At 37.8% G+C, this 17,518-nt stretch overlaps 1 long non-coding RNA gene across 2 annotated transcripts; it reads left to right on the forward strand.

The window, feature by feature from the left end:
* Window positions 1-11,133: 11,133 nt before the first annotated feature.
* Window positions 11,134-14,796, forward strand: LOC311294617. Of its 2 annotated transcripts, none has more exons than XR_014628091.1 (6): window positions 11,134-12,150; window positions 12,434-12,512; window positions 12,621-12,829; window positions 13,048-13,108; window positions 13,398-13,528; window positions 13,753-14,796. It is a non-coding gene; the product is annotated as an uncharacterized lncRNA (long non-coding RNA). The 2 variants fall into 2 exon arrangements; XR_014628092.1 differs by having other exon boundaries at window positions 11,135-12,150; window positions 12,422-12,512.
* The last annotated feature ends 2,722 nt before the right edge of the window (window positions 14,797-17,518 follow it).

The following is a 17,518-nucleotide window of genomic DNA, read 5'->3' on the forward strand; positions in this document are numbered from 1 at the left end:
GTTAAAAAAAATTTGTATTTGAAATAAATGCTGTTCTTTTGAACTTTACATTCATCAACGCATTTTGAAAAAAAATCTGTACACAACTGTTTTCAACATTGAAAATAATAATTAATATTTATTGACCATCAATCATCATATTAGAATGATTTCTGAAGGATCATGTGACACTGAAGACAGGAGTAATGATGCTGAAAACTCAGCTTTGATCACATAAATTAATTACAGTGTAAAATATTTTAAAATGGAAAACAGCTGTTTTAAATGGGAATAATATTTCACAATATTACTGTTTTTGTTTGTATTTTTAATCAAATAAATGCAGCCTTAGTGAGCAGAAGAGACTTCTCCTAAAAACATAAAAAATCTTCCTGACCCCAAACTTTTGAACGGTGTGTATATATATATATATATATATATATATATATATATAAATATAGCTGCGAGCAGCGATGGAGGGCCAAAGCCGGCGGTACCGCCACCCCGGTGCCTTTAGGTAACTAAAGGCACCGGGGTTGCGGTGCCACCGGCTTGGGCCCGTAATCGCTGCTCGCAGCTATATTTATTATTATTATTATTGTTCTTCAAGGGTTCGGGGGCTTTTGGGGCCTTTAACGTGCTCAAAAACTCATGAAACTTTGCACGCAGGTCAGAACCCGCGGCCATTAGGGCCGGGCTGAAGCTGGTACCCGGGCGTGGCAGGGGGGCTCAACAGCGCCCCCTAGAACACAATCTTAAATCTTGGACACATACAAGAACGTATTAGTATGAAACTCGGTACACATATAGATCTCATCGGGCCGAACAACTTTCGCACTCTAAGTTATTAGCTCTGCCCAACAGGAAGTCAGCTATTATGGGTTGTTTGAAAAACGCATGCTGTGGAATTTAATGTACTCCTCCTAGGGAATTGATCCGATCCACACCAAACTCGGTCAGCATGAAGTCAAGACATTGAGGATGCTAAATTGCGGACGGATTTTTGATATCTCGAACGGTTTGGCCGTGGCGATGAAACGAATTTATAGCGAGAAAAGATAAACAGGAAGTGTGTTATAACTTCTGCATACATTAACTGATCTTGATAAAACTTCAGCAGTGTGTTCGTGGTCAGAGGCCGATCACATTGATGTGACTATTGTGAGTCAAAGTTATAGCGCCACCAACTGGCAGCAGGAAGTGTGTCACTTTCAAAATGCTTTGAAATCACCCTCTTATTTTTACCCGATTTGCTTCAAACTTTATGTGTATAATGTAGACACACGGCAGATGTAGACCTGTGAAAGGTTTATTGATATCTTAAATACTGTTGCCGTGGCAACGCATCAAACTTTAATATTCTTTTCAGATGCTTTTGAAACTCTTAACATACTTGAAATTGGATGAAACTCGACAGACACATCACATTTATTAGCCGGTAGACATGTGCAAAGTTTCAGAAACGGGCGTGGTGAGGGGCTCAGTAGCGCCACCTTTAGTCATAAATGGGGCGGTTAGTTTTATCAACAGCAACAAAACTTGGTATGTGTATTGTTCTCATCAAGACGGACAACTTTCTAATTGACATTAACCATCTCCGACCAACAGGAAGAGAGATATTTTGGTTTGAATGTGGATTTTCTGAAGAATTTTCTCTCCCTCTCTCTGTGTCTCTGTGTGTGTGAGGGGAGGGGGGGATTTGACTCTTGCTTTTATATTGTTAATCAAGGTTTCAGGGGCTTTTGGGGTCCTTAACGTGCTCAAAAACTCTTGAAACTTTGCACACAGGTCAAAACCCACGGCCATCAGGGCCGGGCTGAAGCTGGTACCCGGGCGTGGCTGGGGGGCTCAACAGCGCCCCCTTGAACGGGGTTCTAAAACTTGATCCATATATCAAACACGCTCGCATGAATTAATATGAAACTCGGTACACATATAGATCTCATCGGGCCGAACAACTTTACCCCGGTCAAGTTTTACGCCAGCCCAACAGGAAGTCGGCTATTATGGGTTGTTTGGAAAACGCTTGCTGTGGAATGTGAAATACTCCTCCTAGAAAATTCACCGTGTCCCCTTCAAACTCGGTGTGCATGTAGTCAAGACTTTGAGGATGCTAAATTGCGGACGGATTTTTGATATCTCGAACGGTTTGGCTGTGGCGAGGAATCGAATTTATGGCGAGAAAAGAGAAACACGGAAGTGGAATAACTTCTGCATACATTAACTGATCTTGATGAAACTTCAGCAGTGTGTTCGTGGTAAGAGGCCGATCAGATGGATGTAGCTATTGTGAGTCAAAGTTATAGCGCCACCAACTGGCAGCAGGAAGTGTGTCACTTTCAACATGCTTTAGACAAAAGTGGGGGGGTTAGTTTTAACTACAGTAAAGAAAAAATAGTTTTTATATTGTTCTCATCAAGCCGGACAACTTTCTAGTTTACATTCAATAGCTCTGGCCATCAGGAAGTCAGATATTTTGGTCTGAATGTGATTTTTTTTGCAAAATCAGCCTCTGAATTTTTAGCCACTCCTCTTAAACTATTTATTTTATTCGTACCAAACTTTTTCAACATGATGAAACTACATTAAATATGCTAAGTTGTGAATGGATAATAAATATCTCAAACGGTTTTGCTATGGCGAGGGATTAATGTCCAAAAAGGAAACACTAAAAATCTTCTAAAAATGTAATTATATACCATTTATTTCTATATAAAAGTATACAAATATCACAACTAAACCCATTTTATTCTGTTTTTGCAATTCAAGAAGAATGAAAAAGTTAAAAACAGGCTATTTAGTGCTATTTGGTTCAACAAAAAAGCAAACATAGGGCTATACTGCCCTCTTGTGTCCAAAAGGACATCAAAATAGTATATAAAACTTTTTACCAGGTAGGCCAATATTGTATTTAAATATACATTTATTAGGTATGTGTCTGAGGATATTTTCCCACCGGTTAATCGACGTGTGACACGAGTGGGTGCTTTTAAATCGCTAATATAAAAGTGAAAGTAAAAAAACGGACGTCCGCACGGACATTGATAATGGTGCACGTTGGAAAGAATGATACTTTTAAACATAACACTAAACCGCCATTAGGTGTCGCCAGGCGACCATCTTAATGAGCGAGTCATTGATTCATTCGTTCAAATGATTCGTTCCAATGACTGAGTCATTCATGATTGAGACAGATGTTTATGGATTGACCATTGAATCTTTGAGTCAAGTGATTCGTTTCAAAATGCTGAATCATTCAGTAATGAGAAAACAAGTTGCTGTGATCTTTGTTTAACTATTTTTGCTGCTGAAACAGAACAAAAACAGTCAATATTGCATCTAAAATGTAAGTGACTTAATTGTAACTGTTTATTAACCTGTTGTATGAAATCAATGTCACAGTTTCAATCGTGATTGTATTCAGGAAATAGTTGCCTACTCGTCAAGTGAGGTTGCTTAACTCTATCATATGTTATAAAATATATAAAAACTCCATATTTGTCATTTTTATAGTCAGTATGTTGTTAACTGGGTTGCTTTTTTGTGTGCTGCGCTCATTTGTTTACAATTCTCCTGGAGAAGCAGCATGAGCCTCAGCAGTGCAACCCTGTTACCATTGATCAGTAATACATTTATTATTAACTGATGATTGCAACTTAAAATGAATGTAATGAAATTAGAATAATCTCTCGTTTTAGTGATTCCCAAGTTATTTTTTTGTTATTGACGTTCTAATCAGGCTATACTCTGGTCGGGCAAGTAAAATTCTCTTTCAGGCAGGCCTATTGTATTTATATATAAATATATTAGGGATGTGACTGTGATAACATTTTCCCACCGGTTAATCGACGTGTGACACCACTGAGCGCTTTTAAATCGCTAACTATAGTATACTATATACTAGTAAAATACAGACGTCCGCACAGACATTGATAATGGTGCGGAGTAGAGCGAGCATTTTCAATTTATTCCTATGGATGTAGGAATTAACTAAAACATTTTATTTATGTTTTTGTGTCCACTGTTCAACCGCAACCGCGTCACACACACACACACATTCCAGAATTGCAATCTTGACATCACAGCCTGTTCATTATAGCCCTAATACAATATAATAATAAAAATAGTCAACCTAACATAAACGAATTACACTGCTCTGTTTAAATAGTCAGTAGTACAATCTGTACCATTCACAGTAAGCAGAGCTCCACTGTGATGTTTCCAAGAACATTTTTGCGCGTGTGAAGAGGATGATTTTTTCCATCGATATTGGAACACGAGTGAAGTACAAAGCCTATAATAAAGAATAGTTTAGCATCCAAATACATCGCAAATATTGAAACATTTTGATTCTAATGACAGGGTTACGTGAGACCAACACTGCTTACTTTCGTTTTTATTTTTACATTAAATTTAAAGGATTTGTTGTGGAATATTTTGGGTGTATCATAAAATCAGAATAAGGTAAGACAAGTAAAATTTTCTGTCTTATATTTATATATATATATATACGTATATATATAAGTATATATATATATATATATGTGTGTGTGTGTGTGTGTGTGTGTGTATATATATATATATATATATAAATATAGCTGCGAGCAGCGATGGAGGGCCAAAGCCGGTGGCACCGCCATCCCCGGTGCCTTTAGGTAACTAAAGGCACCGGGGTGGCGGTGCCACCGGCTTGGGCCCGCAATCGCTGCTCGCAGCTATATTTATATTTATTATTATTAGGGCCCAAGCCCTGAAAGGGCGAAGGCCCTATTGTTTTCGGTAGGATTATTTATTATTATTATTTATTATTTTTCTGTCAACCTTTCGGGCACTTTTGGGGCTCTTATCATGCTCGAAAACTCTTAAAACTTTGCACACAGGTCAGGACCCGCGGCCATCAGGGCCGGGCTGAAGCTGGTACCCGGGCGTGGCAGGGGGGCTCAACAGCGCCCCCTTGAACAGGGTCCGAAAACTTGGTCCATAAATCAAACACGCTTGCATATAATAATATGAAACTCGGTACACATATAGATCTCATCGGGCCAAACAACTTTCGTACTTTTACTTTTTACGCCAGCCAAACAGGAAGTCGGCTATTATGGGTTGTTTGGAAAACGCATGCTGTGGAATTTGATGTACTCCTCCTAGGAAATTCATCCATTCGCCTCAAAACTCGGTGTGCATGAAGTCAAGACATTGAGGATGATAAATTGCGGACGGATTTTTGATATCTCGAACGGTTTGGCCGAGGCGAGGAAACGAATTTATGGCGAATAATGGGACACAGGAAGTGTGTTATAACTTCTGCATACATTAACTGATCTTGATTAAACTTCAGCAGTGTGTTCGTGGTCAGAGGCCGATCACATTGATGTGACTATTGTGAGTCAAAGTTATAGCGCCACCAACTGGCAGCAGGAAGTGTGTCACTTTCAAAATGCTTTGAAATCACCCTCTTATTTTTACCCGATTTGCTTCAAACTTTATGTGTATAATGTAAACACACGGCAGATGTAGACCTGTGAAAGGATTTTTGATATCTTTAATACTGTTGCCATGGCAACGCATCAAACATCAATATTCTTTTTTGATGCTTTTGAGACTCTTAGCATGCTTGAAATTGCATGAAACTCGACAGACACATTACATTTATTACCTAGTAGACATGTGCAAAGTTTCAGAAACGGGCGTGGTGAGGGGCTCAGTAGCGCCACCTTTAGTCATAAGTGGGGGGGTTAGTTTTATCAACAGCAACAAAACTTGGTATGTGTATTGTTCTCATCAAGACGGACAACTTTCTAATTTACATTAACCATCTCCGACCATCAGGAATAGAGATATTTTGGTTTGAATGTGGATTTTCTGAAGAATTTTCTCTCCCTCTCTCTGTGTCTGTGTGTGTGTGAGGGGAGGGGGGGGGGGGGGGATTTGACTATTGCTTTTACATTGTTAATCAAGGTTTCAGGGGCTTTTGGGGTCCTTAACGTGCTCAAAAACTCTTGAAACTTTGCACACAGGTCAGAACCCACGGCCATCAGGGCCGGGCTGAAGCTGGTACCCGGGCGTGGCTGGGGGGCTCAACAGCGCCCCCTTGAACGGGGTTTTAAAACTTGGTCCATATATCAAACACGCTTGCATGAATTAATATGAAACTCGGTACACATATAGATCTCATCGTGCCGAACAACTTTCCCCTGGTCAAGTTTTACGCCAGCCCAACAGGAAGTCGGCTATTATGGGTTGTTTGGAAAACGCTTGCTGTGGAATGTGAAATACTCCTCCTAGAAAATTCACCGTGTCCCCTCCAAACTCGGTGTGCATGTAGTCAAGACTTTGAGGATGCTAAATTGCGGACGGATTTTTGATATCTCGAACGGTTTGGCCGTGGCGAGGAATCGAATTTATGGCGAGAAAAGAGAAACACGAAGTGGAATAACTTCTGCATACATTAACTGATCTTGATGAAACTTCAGCAGTGTGTTCGTGGTAAGAGGCCGATCAGATGGATGTAGCTATTGTGATTCAAAGTTATAGCGCCACCAACTGGCAGCAGGAAGTGTGTCACTTTCAACATGCTTTTGACAAAAGTGGGGGGGTTAGTTTTAACTACAGTAAAAAAAAGTTCATATATTGATCTCATCGACCCGGACAACTTTCTAATTTAAAGTCATTAGCTCTGACCATCAGGAAGTCAGATATTTTGGTCTGAATGTGGATTTTTTTGCAAAATCAGCCTCTGAATTTTTAGCCACCTTTATCTAAGTGGTTTTTTTTTATTCCCACCAAACTTTTTCAACATGATAAAAATATATTAATGATGCTAAATTGTGAACGGATAATAAATATCTCAAACGGTTTTGCTATGGCGAGGGATTAAAGTATTGTCTAAAAAGCTAACACTCAAAGGGTCATATATTCTAAAAATGTAATTATACACCATTTATTACTATATAAAAGTATACAAATATCAGAACTTAACTCATTTTATTCTTTTTTTTCAATTTAAGAATGAAGTTTAAGTTTAAAAACTGCCAGAATGGTTGTTTAGTCTAAACAATAAATAAATAAAGTCAAACATAGTGCTATACTGCCCTCTTGTGTTCAAAATCAGGTAGGCCTATTATATCTATATAAAAATATACTAGGTATGTGACGGTGGGAATATTTTACCACCGGTTAACTGACGTGTGACACCGCTGGGGGCTTTTTAATCGCTAACTTAAAAACGAAAGTAAAATATGTTCGTCCGCACGGACATTGATAATGGTGCGGAGCAGAGCGAGCGTTTTCAATAAATTTCTATGGAAGGAGGAATGACCTAAAAAACGTTGACTCTGTTCTGCTCGTTCCTCGCTGAGGACGCGCACCATTATGAATGCCTGTGCAGCCGTGAGCATTTTAGTTTCATTTTCTAGGCGGATTGCTTAAATGTATTTTAAAAAAGCACAATGTTGTGTTTTTTGCTACTGTACAAAAATATAAGTTAACACTTTGCAGTTTGAATGATGTTCTGAACAAAATGACAGTATGTTTTTATGTGTCCACTGTTCAATCGCGCCCTCGTTTTAGTGATTCCATTTTTTCATTTAAGTTTTTTCATTGTTCTAATCAGGTCAGGCAAGTAAAATTACCTGTGTCTTATCCCTTACATTTTAATATAATATATATACATTACTGTTTGGCGTCAGTAAGATTTTTAAGCGAAGTTTCTTCTGCTCACCAAGGCTGCATTTATTTGATTAAAAATACGAACAAAAACAGTAATATTGTAAAATAGTATTCCAATTTAAAACAGCTGCTTTCTATTTTAATATATTTTAAACTGTTATTTATTCCTGTGATCAAAGCTGAGTTTTCAGCATCATTACTCCAGTCGTCACTGTCACATGATCCTTCAGAAATTATTCTAATATGATGATTGATGCTCAAGAAACATTCATTATTATTTTAAATGTCGAAAACAGTTGTGTACAGTCTTTGATGAATAGAAAGTTCAAAAGAACAGCATTTATCTGAAATCTAAAGCTTTTGTAACATTAAACACTACCGTTCAGAAGTTTGGGGTCAGTAATAATTTAAATTTAAATTTTGGGGGAAAGAAATAAAATAAATCAATACTTTTATTCATCGAGAATGAGTTAAACTGATCAAAAGTTACAGTACAGACATTTATAATGTTAAAAAAAAATTATATTTGAAATAAATGCTGTTCTTTTGAACTTTACATTCATCAACGCATTTTGAAAAAAAATCTGTACACAACTGTTTTCAACATTGAAAATAATAATTAATATTTATTGACCATCAATCATCATATTAGAATGATTTCTGAAGGATCATGTGACACTGAAGACGGGAGTAATGATGCTGAAAACTCAGCTTTGATCACATAAATTAATTACAGTGTAAAATATTTTAAAATGGAAAACAGCTGTTTTAAATTGGAATAATATTTCACAATATTACTGTTTTTGTTTGTATTTTTAATCAAATAAATGCAGCCTTAGTGAGCAGAAGAGACTTCTCCTAAAAACATAAAAAATCTTCCTGACCCCAAACTTCTGAACGGTGTGTATATATATATATATATATATATATATATGTTTGTATAATATATATATATATATATATATATATATATATATATAAATCTAGCTGCGAGCAGCGATGGAGGGCCAAAGTCGGCGGTACCGCCACCCCGGTGCCTTTAGGTAACTAAAGGCACCGGGGTTGCGGTGCCACCGGCTTGGGCCCGTAATCGCTGCTCGCAGCTATATTTATTATTATTGTTCTTCAAGGGTTCGGGGGCTTTTGGGGCCTTTAACGTGCTCAAAAACTCATGAAACTTTGCACGCATGTCAGAACCCGCGGCCATTAGGGCCGGGCTGAAGCTGGTACCCGGGCGTGGCAGGGGGGCTCAACAGCGCCCCCTGGTACGGAATCCGAACACTTGTCCATAAATCAAACACACTTGCATGTAATAATATGAAACTCGGAACACATATAGATCTCATCGGGCCGAACAACTTTCGTGCTCTAAGTTTTACGCCAGCCCAACAGGAAGTTGGCTATTATGGGATGTTTGGAAACGCATGCTGTGGAATTTAATGTACTCCTCCTAGGGAATTCATCCAATCGCCTCCAAACTCAGTCAGCATGAAGTCAAGACATTGAGGATGCTAAATTGCGGACGGATTTTTGATATCTCGAACGGTTTGGCCGTGGCGAGGACACGAATTTATGGCGAATAATGGAAACAGGAAGTGTGTTATAACTTCTGCATACATTAACTGATCTTGATGAAACTTCAGCAGTGTGTTCGTTGTAAGAGGCCGATCACATGGATGTGACTACTGTGAGTCTAAGTTAAAGCGCCACCAACTGGCAGCAGGAAGTGTGTCCCTTTCAAAATGCTTTAAAATCACCCTCTTATTTTTACCCAATTTGCTTCAAACTTTATGTGTATAATGTAAACACACGGCAGATGTAGACCTGTGAAAGGATTTTTGATATCTTTAATAATGTTGCCATGGCAACGCTTCAAACTTTAATATTCTTTTTTGATGCTTTTGAGACTCTTAACATACTTGAAATTGCATGAAACTCGACAGACACATCACATTTATTAGCCAGTAGACATGTGCAAAGTTTCAGAAACGGGGGTGGTGGAATGGCTCAGTAGCGCCACCTTTAGTCAAAAATGGGGGTTTAGTTTTTCCTAGAATCACAAAACTTGGTATGTGTATTGTTCTCATCAAGACGGACAACTTTCTAATTTACATGAACCATCTCTGACCAACAGGAAGAGAGATATTTTGGTTTGAATGTGGATTTTCTGAAGAATTTTCTCTCCCTCTCTCTGTGTCTGTGTGTGTGTGAGGGGAGGGGGGGATTTGACTATTGCTTTTATATTGTTAATCAAGGTTTCAGGGGCTTTTGGGGTCCTTAACGTGCTCAAAAACTCTTGAAACTTTGCACACAGGTCAGAATCCACGGCCATCAGGGCCGGGCTGAAGCTGGTACCCGGGCGTGGCTGGGGGGCTCAACAGCGCCCCCTTGAACGGGGTTCTAAAACTTGATCCATATATCAAACACGCTCGCATGAATTAATATGAAACTCGGTACACATATAGATCTCATCGGGCCGAACAACTTTACCCCGGTCAAGTTTTACGCCAGCCCAACAGGAAGTCGGCTATTATGGGTTGTTTGGAAAACGCTTGCTGTGGAATGTGAAATACTCCTCCTAGAAAATTCACCGTGTCCCCTTCAAACTCGGTGGGCATGTAGTCAAGACTTTGAGGATGCTAAATTGCGGACGGATTTTTGATATCTCGAACGGTTTGGCTGTGGCGAGGAATCGAATTTATGGCGAGAAAAGAGAAACACGGAAGTGGAATAACTTCTGCATACATTAACTGATCTTGATGAAACTTCAGCAGTGTGTTCGTGGTAAGAGGCCGATCAGATGGATGTAGCTATTGTGAGTCAAAGTTATAGCGCCACCAACTGGCAGCAGGAAGTGTGTCACTTTCAACATGCTTTTGACAAAAGTGGGGGGGTTACTTTTAACTACAGTAAAGAAAAAATAGTTTGTATATTGTTCTCATCAAGCCGGACAACTTTCTAATTTACATTCAATAGCTCTGGCCATCAGGAAGTCAGATATTTTGGTCTGAATGTGAATTTTTTTGCAAAATCAGCCTCTGAATTTTTAGCCACTCCTCTTAAACTATTTATTTTATTCGTACCAAACTTTTTCAACATGATGAAACTACATTAAATATGCTAAATTGTGAATGGATAATAAATATCTCAAACGGTTTTGCTATGGCGAGGGATTAAAGTAAAAATCTTCTAAAAATGTAATTATATACCATTTATTTCTATATAAAAGTATACAAATATCACAACTAAACCCATTTTATTCTGTTTTTGCAATTCAAGCAGAATGAAAAAGTTAAAAACAGGCTATTTAGTGCTATTTGGTTCAACAAAAAAGCAAACATAGGGCTATACTGCCCTCTTGTGTCCAAAAGGACATCAAAATAGTATATAAAACTTTTTACCAGGTAGGCCAATATTGTATTTAAATATACATTTATTAGGTATCCCAGATAGCAACAAAGTCTGGGCCGAGTCTGGCTTACATTAGGCACTTCTGGCTTAATTCTGGCACTGTTTTTGTGTCAAACAGTATTAGGCTAAGCTCTGGCTGGAGTCTGGCTAACCAAAAGAAACAAAAATCTAATTGTATCTTTTTGGCTGAGCCCTGGCTTGAGCTCGGTCTGCCAGAATAAGAAAATATTTGGCTGAGATCTGGTTGGGTTTTGGTAGAAGAGTAAATAAAAGATCTCTGGCATGAATGTGCTCTACTGTAAAATAGCCGTGTAAAATGTGGTGCTAATTGGTTCATATTTTATACATCATTATAAGGTTAATTTTGTCAAAACAGAATAAAATGAAATCTCTTTATTATAGGCCTAGTTAAAAAATACCTATAGATATTTATTCACTTTTACACATAAAAGAAGACCTTTCCTTTTTTTAAAGGAAAGAAGACTTGATTATTCTGTTGGCAAGATTATTTTAATGGTTAATTAAGGAGGTGACAATGTGCAAAGTGAAAAAACAAAAAAAAACTATGAGATGTTTGCAAAATGTTTGAAGACAAAGACAAATGGTTCAGTCTGCAGCATATAGGCTAAGACAAAAGATTGAATGGGACTGAATGAGTACTTTGTGATTATCCAAATGGTAGTCAAAATGCCACTAACAAAGTTTTGGCGAATTAATTACCATTTGTACAGTCTAACGACAGTTTTACTACAAAAACCCATGGTTAAAGTGTTTTTTAGAGCAGTCTTGCTCGGCAGACGGATCAATGCGGCGTCTGTGGTTTCTGATACGATGACGCAGTTTGCAATGCATCATGGAAATAGTAGTTGATTTACATATACGTTGTTAAATCCGCTTTAAAAAAGGACTACTTTTCCCAGAGTGCACCCCGTGACATCATCCCGCCTACCAGAGGATCCGGAAGTTACGTTGCAGTTGTTCAGCGACTCATATTTTCCAACGCAGGCTCGCGGTGAAATTCAAATTGTCGTTCTAACTTCGACTATCACGCTATCTTGGTTTTATCTTTTGGAGTTTTAATACATGATCAAGGTAAGTTGATACTTCTAAACTAACACGTAAGTTAGATTTTAATCTATAGCGCAATACTAGATAGGGTTTTTTTGGGTTGTTTTCTGTGGTTGGATTGTATTTGTTATTATGTTAGCTAGAGGTTCTAGAATTATCCCCCATTTACAGTGCTTATAGGAAAATATGTGGGCTTACAGTGAGCGAAGTAACATGAGAAGAGGGGCTATTAAAAGAGTCAACAAGATGTTTGAATCTTTGGAAAAAGAAATCAATTCAGATTACAACTTTACAGTCTCCCGAACAGGCAATACAATCACCGTGGCATCATGAAACACCCAGACCACAGAGAAAAGGCCTCTCAAGCGATGACCGATTAATAAGATGTAAGATTTATTTTTGTTTTTTTACTATCATATATTCACTGTTAGCGTAAGGCTCATGTCATAGCAGAGGTGGTGTAAACCTTTCAATACCTGTGTTTAATTTTTTAGCACTTCTCCATGACATAATATCTAAACAAGAGATCCTTATGGAGCAGCAGAGGAACATAAGGATGGTGCAAGATCTCAAAGGAAACACCGTTCAGGAGATCACAGAGGCACAGAACCAAAGTCCAAACCTGTTTCTAATTGAAGACTTAAGCTCATTAACTTCCCTGCAAAGTGATCTTCGATCATGTCCAGAAACAAGACAAAAAGTGGTAGGTAACACCGTCAGTAATGCATGCTGTTATCACTCACAAGTCTGGTTGTAATTAAATGGTGTGTGTGTGATCAATTTAAAACATGAAAAATCTATAACCATAACAAAAACTCTTTATATTTGTCTAATTTGGTAAATATAATATCCATATTAGAAACAAAAGCATGTTTTAGTGTTTTGACTTAATAGTGATGGCATGTTTTAAAAATATTTCAGGTACTTGAACTGGGATTGTTGGGTGGAGTCGACGTAAAGGACACGTCTGGCAGATTATGAGGCAAGCAATCAAAAATTACTTTGTCAAAGTGCTAAACTGGAGAGTTTGAGTTGTACATGGGAAAACACATTTCCAAAGCTTGCAGCTTACAAACATTGTGACTGGTAAGTGCATTTTTATTGTGTCAAAGTCTATCTGGAACTTCATGACTATTCCCTCATGTCATGAATGAATGTTGCAAGTTTTAATTCTTTGACTGGTGGTGTCTTTTAATACAAATGCTTTATGTCTCTATTGTTAATTTTAATTAAAAGTATTTTTTAACTGTATTTGTATGCTCCTATTCTAGAGGCTGTAAGAAGAAATCCTGTGTGTGCACGGACATCGGAGCTGGAGGTCGAAAAAGTTATTAAAAGGTGGTTTCATCTAGCTGGTGATCGTGAGGGTGGCAGAAAAAGGACACCTTTGCAAAATGTTAATGTAAGCCACACATTTTAAGTTATCAGGGACTTTGTTTTGCATTGTTGCAACTTATATTTTTACCTTTTTTGCACATCTGTAAATATAAATTGTATTTCATTTGTCTTTTATAACCAGCTTTTAGTTTGTTTCTGTACTTTTATTATTTATGCATGACACATTTATACTTTTGCTTTATTGTTTGTATCAGTTTAATTTATTGCTTGGTTTCTGTTGCTTTTTAGTACGGTGGCCGAGAGGGCTCAACACGCTGCAACAGAAGAAAACGCAAGGAAATAGAAAAACACAAGCAAATGAAGAAAACATCTTCATCCGTTTGACAGCACATGTGCAGCAAATATGCAAAAACAACCAAATACAGAAACGTGCTGCAAATGGCAGACCAACAACGCAAATATCTACAGTAGTGTTTTTATTATTATTTATTATTTATTGGTTGCATTGTATTTGCAGTGTGTGTGTGTATATTTCACACAATATGTGTTGTGAAACTGATGTTTTCTTAACTTGCTGGTGTTTTTCCTATTTGCATGTTTTCTTCTGTTGCAGGACGTTGAAGTCTCTTGCTGTTTGCAGCGCGTTTTTGTATTTGGTTTCTTAATTTGCTGGTGTTTTTCTGAATTACCTGTTTGCATGTTTTCTTCTGTTTCCATGCATTGAGATCTCTCAGCCACCGTATTTTGGTTCGTGTCTGTATTTCATTATTTAAGCATGCCACATAAACGTTTTTTTTATTGCATTATTTTTGTAACATTTTAATTTAGTGCTCTGTCTTTTTATTCTTGTATTGTGACTATTTGTTGCTTTTGTTTTGCCTTACTCTAGTATTGTTTTATCTTGTCTTTTCCCCAATAGTTTTTATTTTTCCATTTATCTGGCTGAGATTTTCTTCCCCTCTCAATAAAATGCTGTACTTTGCATTTGTGTAGTGTCATTATTTTATTATTCATTGCACAATATATAAGTATTACACAGGGATCATTTCTGGTTCAGTTTTGGGGACTGGTATAATATTGGCCCCGTTATGGCTGTTTTCTGGAGCTTCTGGATAAGTTGTGGCTGAGTTCTGGGGTAAAGCTGGTGGCAGTTTGGCCCTTGTCTGGCTGACATCTGGGGATTATGGCGTTGTTTTGGGCCAGTTCTGGATAATATCTGGGTACATTGTAAAACTATGGGTGAGTTTTGGTCTGCTTCCGGCATTGATCTGGTTGACTTTCGGCAAACAGCACTTGGGCCAACCTTGGACCGTAATTCCATGCGGTATGTGGGCCAAAATCTCAGCCGAAATTTAGCCAGATCCGGCCCAAAGCCAATTTGCTATCTGGGATGTGTCTGAGGATATTTTCCCACCGGTTAATCGACGTGTGACACGAGTGGGTGCTTTTAAATCGCTAATATAAAAGTGAAAGTAAAAAAACGGACGTCCGCACGGACATTGATAATGGTGCACGTTGGAAAGATTGATACTTTTAAACATAACACTAAACCGCCATTAGGTGTCGCCAGGCGACCATCTTAATGAGCGAGTCATTGATTCATTCGTTCAAACGATTCATTCCAATGACTGAGTCATTCATGATTGAGACAGATGTTTATGGATTGACCATTGAATCTTTGAGTCAAGCGATTCGTTTCAAAATGCTGAATCATTCAGTAATGAGAAAACAAGTTGCTGTGATCTTTGTTTAACTATTTTTGCTGCTGAAACAGAACAAAAACAGTCAATATTGCATCTAAAATGTAAGTGACTTAATTGTAACTGTTTATTAACCTGTTGTATGAAATCAATGTCACAGTTTCAATCGTGATTGTATTCAGGAAATAGTTGCCTACTCGTCAAGTGAGGTTGCTTAACTCTATCATATGTTATAAAATATATAAAAACTCCATATTTGTAATTTTTATAGTTAGTATGTTGTTAACTGGGTTGCTTTTTTCAATTCTCCTGGAGAAGCAGCATGAGCCTCAGCAGTGCAACCTTGTTACCATTGATCAGTAATACATTCATTATTAACTGCTGATTGCAACTTAAAATGAATGTAATGAAATTAGAATAATCTCTCGTTTTAGTGACTCCCAAGTTATTTTTTTTGTTATTGACGTCCTAATCAGGCTATACTCTGGTCGGGCAAGTAAAATTCTCTTTCAGGTAGGCCTATTGTATTTATATATAAATATATTAGGGATGTGACTGTGATTAAATTTTCCCACCGGTTAATCGACGTGTGACACCGCTGAGGGCTTTTAAATCGCTAACTATAGTATACTATATACTAGTAAAATACAGACGTCCGCACAGACATTGATAATGGTACGGAGTAGAGCGAGCATTTTCAATGTATTCCTATGAATGTAGGAATTAACTAAAACATTTTATTTATGTTTTTGTGTCCACTGTTCAACCGCAACCACGTCACACACACACACACATTCCAGAATTGCAATCTTGACATCGCAGCCTGTTCATTATAGCCCTAATACAATATAATAATAAAAATAGTCAACCTAACATAAACGAATTACACTGCTTTGTTTAAATAGTCAGTAGTACAATTTGTACCATTCACAGAAAGCAGAGCTCCACTGTAATGTTTCCAAGCACATTTTTGCGCGTGTGAAGAGGATGATTTTTTCCATCGATATTGGAACACGAGTGAAGTACAAAGCCTATAATAAAGAATAGTTTAGCATCCAAATACATCGCAAATATTGAAACATTTTGATTCTAATGAGAGGGTTACGTGAGACCAACACTGCTTACTTTCGTTTTTATTTTTACATTAAATTTAAAGGATTTGTTGTGGAATATTTTGAGTGTATCATGAAATCAGAATAAGGTAAGACAAGTAATATTTTCTGTCTTATATATATATATATAGATAGATAGTTAGATATAGATATAGATAGATAGATAGATAGATAGATAGATAGATAGATATTTATATACATATATATATATATATATATACATATATATATATATATATATATATATATATATATATATATATATATATATATATATATATAAATATAGCTGCGAGCAGCGATGGAGGGCCAAAGCCGGCGGCACCGCCATCCCCGGTGCCTTTAGGTAACTAAAGGCACCGGGGTTGCGGTGCCACCGGCTTGGGCCCGCAATCGCTGCTCGCAGCTATATTTTATTATTATTTTTTTTTCAACCTTTCGGGCACTTTTGGGGCCCTTAACGTGCTCGAAAACTCTTGAAACTTTGCACACGGGTCAGAACCCGTGGCCATTAGGGCCGGGCTGAAGCTGGGACACGGGCGTGGCAGGGAGGCTCGACAGCGCCCCCTGGAACGGGGTCCGAAAACTTGGTCCATAAATCAAACACGCTTGCATGTAATAATATGAAACTCGGTACACATATAGATCTCATCGGGCCGAACAACTTTCGCACTCTAAGTTATTAGCTCTGCCCAACAGGAAGTCAGCTATTATGGGTTGTTTGAAAAACGCATGCTGTGGAATTTAATGTACTCCTCCTAGGGAATTGATCCGATCCACACCAAACTCGGTCAGCATGAAGTCAAGACATTGAGGATGCTAAATTGCGGACGGATTTTTGATATCTTGAACGGTTTGGCCGTGGCGATGAAACGAATTTATAGCGAGAAAAGATAAACAGGAAGTGTATTATAACTTCTGCATACATTGACTGATCTTGATAAAACTTCAGCAGTGTGTTCGTGGTCAGAGGCCGATCACATTGATGTGACTATTGTGAGTCAAAGTTATAGCGCCACCAACTGGCAGCAGGAAGTGTGTCACTTTCAAAATGCTTTGAAATCACCCTCTTATTTTTACCCGATTTGCTTCAAACTTTATGTGTATAATGTAAACACACGGCAGATGTAGACCTGTGAAAGGATTTTTGATATCTTTAATACTGTTGCCATGGCAACGCTTCAAACTTTAATATTCTTTTTTGATGCTTTTGAGACTCTTAACATACTTGAAATTGGATGA

Source organism: Rutilus rutilus (genome assembly GCF_951802725.1).
Source record: "Rutilus rutilus genome assembly, chromosome: 8".
NCBI classification, from domain to species: Eukaryota; Metazoa; Chordata; class Actinopteri; order Cypriniformes; family Leuciscidae; genus Rutilus; species Rutilus rutilus.